This window comes from Podarcis muralis, chromosome Z (genome assembly GCF_964188315.1).
Source record: "Podarcis muralis chromosome Z, rPodMur119.hap1.1, whole genome shotgun sequence".
Classification (NCBI taxonomy): Eukaryota; Metazoa; Chordata; class Lepidosauria; order Squamata; family Lacertidae; genus Podarcis; species Podarcis muralis.
This window is the reverse complement of record NC_135673.1, coordinates 28016085-28022084: the sequence shown is the minus strand read 5'-3', so window position 1 is coordinate 28022084 and position 6000 is coordinate 28016085.

The window sequence follows — 6000 nt, the reverse complement described above, 5'->3', positions numbered from 1 at the left end:
AGACCTGCCAATTGTATGCCATTTTCTTGAATAAAGAATTAACTACAATGACAGACTCTGCATCTTGTGTGCTGACCTGCATCTGAACTCAGCTTTGACAAGTATACATTCAAAGCAACGTAATTAACAGGAAACTAATACAGATATTTCGAAAGAAGGTAGTACTAAAGGAAGTCAGATGTAAAATGCACATTTAAAACAACATAATTAGCAAGGGGATAAAATATTATCATAAGCATAGAACAGATCAGCTGCTGTTGCTGCCAGTCTTGCTGCCAGTGGTTCATGGTGGAAGCTCAGGCTGGATGACCCGGGTCTGCCATAAGAGACAGCCCAGATGGTCCCTGGCCTCTTCAGCAGCCTCAGATTTTGTATTATACTGCATTCCATTAAATAAAAAAACCACCCCAAAGTTTTAATCGTATCTCATGTCCACCACATGTGCATATATTTATCGCTTCGACACCTACAACATGCAGTCATTGAAACATGAATCTGAATTTTCTTGAAGTAAAGTACCAACAATTAAGATTGCCATGTGTCCTCTTTTTCCAGGACACATCCTCTTTTTCAGCGGTAAAATTTGAGACAAAGTGCATTTATGTTGTTGGGTCCTCTCCAAGCCTATAGTCTACTACAGTGGTACCTCGGGTTAAGAACTTAATTCGTTCTGGAGGTCCCTTCTTAACCTGAAACTGTTCTTAACCTGAAGCACCACTTTAGCTAATGGGGCCTCCCGCTGCGTCACCGCAGCGCGATTTCTGTTCTCATCTTGAAGCAAAATTCTTAACCCGAGATAATATTTCTGGATTAGCGGAGTCTGTAACCTGAAGCGTATGTAACCTGAGGTACCACTGTATCTGCCAAATTGGAGTCTATACTTGATGGAACTGCTGAAGTGGTCAAACCAATTCCTTGGTTAAATCCAAGGCCTAGCCAAGCCTGTAAAGCATCGTTTTTTTACATGTCTAAAGAGTTGGTGAAGTATAGGTGTCTTGTCCCTTCTGGGCTTGTCACATGTATACCCAGTCACAAGAATATTGAACATTTGTATATCGGGCGTTGCCAGTAGTATTCTCCTTATTTTTTGCCAATGCCAATTTGTTTCCATACATCTTCCCAATTATTATAACCTAAGAATTTCCCGTATAGTTAAAGCCATGGTTTTCCCAGTAGTGATGTATGGAAGTGAGAGCTGGACCATAAAGAAGGCTGATCGCCGAAGAATTGATGCTTTTGAATTATGGTGCTGGAGGAGACTCTTGAGAGTCCCATGGACTGCAAGAAGATCAAACACATCCATTCTTAAGGAAATCAGCCCTGAGTGCTCACTGGAAGGACAGATCCTGAAGCTGAGGCTCCAGTACTTTGGCCACCTCATGAGAAGAGAAGACTCCCTGGAGAAGACACTGATGCTGGGAAAGATGGAGGGCACAAGGAGAAGGGGGCGACAGAGGACGAGATGGTTGGATAGTGTTTTCGAGGTTACCAGCATGAGTTTGACCAAACTGCGGGAAGTAGTGGAGGACAGAGGTGCCTGGCGTGCTCTGGTCCATGGGGTCACGAAGAGTCGGACACGACTAAACGACTAAACAACAAACAACAAAGAATTTCCCCATGATTATTTCAGGTCTGACAAATTATCTGTGCATGCTTTTTGCATAACAGTCTGATGTAAAACCTTTGATATGACTTTTGTATTGTGACATGTCACCCCAACCTCCAGGTGGTGAGAGACTCCAGGGTTTGTGTGCTTACTCGGTATTCTGTTCTCTTGGATGGAAGGTGAACAGACACTGTTGTGTCTGTAACATATAATGTTGTATTTAAACATATATGCATCCTGAGCATAGGATAGAGGAGCTCACAGTGCATTGCTCCTCCATTAGCCACAGCTTTAGGTCCAGCACAAAACAAGGCACATCTGTCCAGCTATCACAGCATCTCTCCTAAAAGGTTTCCCAAGGTCCTATCTTGCCCACTCCCCCTTGTTGTCCCTTTCGGTTCCTTCCCACCTGCATGCAGATAATTGCAACTCAGCTCCTCTCTTTCAAGTTCCCAACAGGACTTCAAAGGAACTAATTGGTTACTAATCTTCCCCGAAAACTCATATCACTCCCACCTCCAACTTCCTAACATGCCCAATCAGTCTACATGTTTAGCAGTGGCCTTGAAATTCAGCTTTAATGTGGTGAGTGGGGAGCTCCAAAGTGAAGGTTTTGGTGATTAGTATACCATTAATGCTGAACTTCTTGTAGCTGACCAGTATTTAGTTGCAATCCTTCATGCAGATCTTTAATACAATATATATATAAGCTAATTATGCTTGTCTGAGAGGTAAAGAAGTGTATGGTAAATTATTGGCGCTAAGGGAGAATTATCTATAGCCTAAAGCTTTGCTCTGTTTAACCAAATAGTCAATAAGTTCTTTTAAAAAAGGATTGTTTATCTTAGTCAAGTGCTGCACTCTAGTGGTTACAAAGGAAAACGCTCAAACTCTATAATCAACTACTGTACAGTATAACTACACTAAATAGAAAGGCAGGAAACTGTTCCTGTTTCCTGTCTTTCCATTTAGTGTAGTTATACTGTAGTTGATTATAGAAATAATCTGCCTAGTTTAGAATGCTTCATAATATAATACAACGTTTGGAATACACAAGCCACCTTCATTTCCTTTAACCCCCCCCCCCCCCCAAATGCTTAGTGTTTAGATTTTTCCCTTGGTGCATAAATAGGCTAAATAAATTCTGCTTAATTTGTCTTTGAGAATGTCTACAGGTAATTCTTAAAATAAAAAAAATAAAAATGGGGGGGGGGGGGTAGCATGAAATTTAATAACAGCTATTCTTCCCAAACAGGACAAATTTAATTTTTTCAAACTCAGCCTTAACTTTTCACAATGGCAAATTAAAGTTAAAATTTTAAAGGTTGTTTAAATTCTTAGAGAACTTTATTTTCCAAATAAGTATGGAAAAACCATACTGTTTATTATTGACCCTAGCCCTAGTTTTGCTATTTGCATATAATTGTTTGAAAACCCCTCCTCCAAAATCTCACCTTCAATATTTTGATATTGTATAATTTCCACCAAGAATTTACTTGCAAGTTTATCAAATCTTTGGATGCATCCAATGAGAGGATCAATAATGGAATTGCATATTTCCTAGCACAGTGTACCAGGCTAAGGGTTTTACAAACTGGCTCAGCAATGTGCCTGTACTTAATGAATCCTGTTTTGTCCAAATTAACATATTGTGGAGCTTTATTGCTTAGAATATTAGTATGCTGACAAATAATGTAGTGTTCTGATACAGAAGGCTTATAAGAATAAACAGACTCAGCACTTTTCTCTGGCATATTATTTTTAACAATTGCCATGTATCAGGAATTTGATTATTGACCAATATATTATTTAAAAAAACATAAGGGGAGCAAACCTCTGCAGAAAGGGTTTTTTTTGGGGGGGGGGGAGGCAGACGGGGTGGTGGGTTCTCTTCCCCACCCCTTTTGGATGTGTATGCTACTGTTTTATTTCCGTGTTACATATTATTCTCTCTCCTGTGTAGTTTAATGCTGTCAAAATGATTTGTATTGTTTAATATATTGTATAACTTATTATTATTATTTACTTGTTGACATTGACCCTGTGTGGGAGAGGTGTGGCATCTAGAGAGATAATGGCATTGTAACCCTGCGAGATGTATGCTACAAGATTAATGTAAAGGCACTGACACTAGTGCATCCCTCCTGAGTAACGCCAGGGCATTTTCCAGGTTGGCAGTTCTTGTCCATGTATAACTGCCTTGTCCTAAACGTGTTATGTGGCTCCGCTGATGTGTGGTTAGGCCTAGTAACTTCCTGCTAGACCTTTACTGCTTTGGTTAGTCCACTTACCTCTTGATGGGAAAAACAACTGTTGGGTTTTTTGACTACGTGCTACTCCGTGCAGCTTCACACAGAGTCAATTAAGAGTTGGCCAAAAGCCAAAGATGACTGAGCAGAGAGGCATTATCTGCCTGGAGATATGGGACCCTGGATATAGCTTTACCGTTGGTTGAAGTCTCACACAGGCATATGACTTTTGACCCTTACCGACTGGAGTGTGTGTTGGTTAGTGTGGTGTTCTGAGAGTCGTTTGGAGTTTGTTAAGAGAGAGCTAGTTAAGATCCGTGTTTCTGTTCTTGTATATAGTAACTTGTAGAGTTATATGGTAACTTGTAGAGTCTGCTGTAAATAATAAACACATCCAAGTAACCAAGTTACTAGTAGCAGGCGTTTTGTTCCTGCTTCGTCCATCCTGCCTGCAACTGATTGCTTTCTGGAAGTCAGCGTATGCTATGCTAAGGTCTGGCTAAAGTCCTGCAACAGGTCAAAGTTGCAAAACACCACCACCACCAACAGAAATTAAACATGAATTGATTGGGTGGGTGGGTGTACCACCTATGGCCGTGTTTTGTGACTAGCGCAGTCAGATCATCCATTTTGCAGCAGTTTCTTCAGATTCCCAAATGTGCTCACAGGCACCAGAAGAGCGGTTTCTTCCAAGTATAGGAGTTAAGTGAGAGGTCAAAGGAGCTGGGAATACTTTTTTTTGTGACTAGCCAGGAAATTGCCTCTATTTCATTGAGATTAACTGAGTTATTGGTACCAATTTATTTCAAAAAGGTGTAAAGTGGCCCAGTCTGCTTATCACGTGTGAAGCATCCCAGTGCAGTTGTAATGTTGGGGTTGTAGCAAGCCGACCACTGAAACAAGAGTGTGGTAATTTGGGGAGCAGGCAAGGAAGTCAGGGAGAATAGGGGTAGGTTTCAAGATGAGTGTGAAAGGAAAATGGGAGAAGGAAATATTACTGGATATCATGGCAGAATGCCAGCATGCATGTTTGAGATTTATGTTTTGTGTGTTGCAGCCTTCTGCCAGTTCAGTTTTGTGTAAGCTGGTATGAGAGGTTGCCCTGTTTATAACCTATTTAAGAGAGCAACCATTCTCCTGGCAGCTTTTGTGAGGCATGGTTAAGACACATACATAGGACTGTGTGAATGGTAGATGGACATGGGACCCATTTAAGAATATTACACAGTGCCACTGACATCCCTGCACAGTGGTTATGGCACAAACATAGTCTCTGGGAAAGCTGGTGCTTCAGGGCAACACTGTCAACAACTGGAGAAAGTGGAAGCACGGGTTCAAAATATACAGCGTTGCTTGAGGTTCACGTACAAAGGATGACATGCTCCAAAATGCCTGATTTCTGCACATGCCTATGGAAAAGACTAGGGAGGTTTTCATATCCATTCAGTTCACTGTTGAGGCTAATAAGCAAAAGGTTTCAGCTGTTGCCAGCAAATTTGAGGCTTGCTTCACTCCAGAAGAGAATGTGACTTATGAGAGACAAATTATTCACCAGAGCTCAGATGGAAAGGAAACACATTGATCCCTGTTGGTATCCGTGTGTCTCGAGAGACAGTGGGTGCACCTCCAGGATTTAAAGAAGCTTGCACAAACGTGTATGTTTGGAGACTTGTGTGACTCTCACGTAACAGATCTTGTGTGTTTGTGGAGTAAATTCAAACTGGGAAAAGGTTAGGTTGCTAAGAGACACTGATTTTCATTTTCAGGTAAGAAAACTTATGTTTATTAAAGGAAGTACATTCTTGATAGGAAATAACTTCTGTAGTTCTAGCTAACTAGTTGGGGAAACAAAGAAGCCATGCTCGCCCCTTGGTTGTCAGAAGATAAATCCAAAATGACCTCTTGACCCAAGGTTCAGAGAAAGTGTGTGAGGAGAAGCAGGAAGAAGAAGAAGAAGAAGAAGAAGAAGAAGAAGAAGAAGAAGAAGAAGAAGAAGAAGAAGAAGAAGAGTTTGGATTTGATATCCCGCCTTTCACTCCCTTTAAGGAGTCTCAAAGCGGCTAACATTCTCCTTTCCCTTCCTCCCCCACAACAAACACTCTGTGAGGTGAGTGGGGCTGAGAGACTTCAAAGAAGTATGACTGG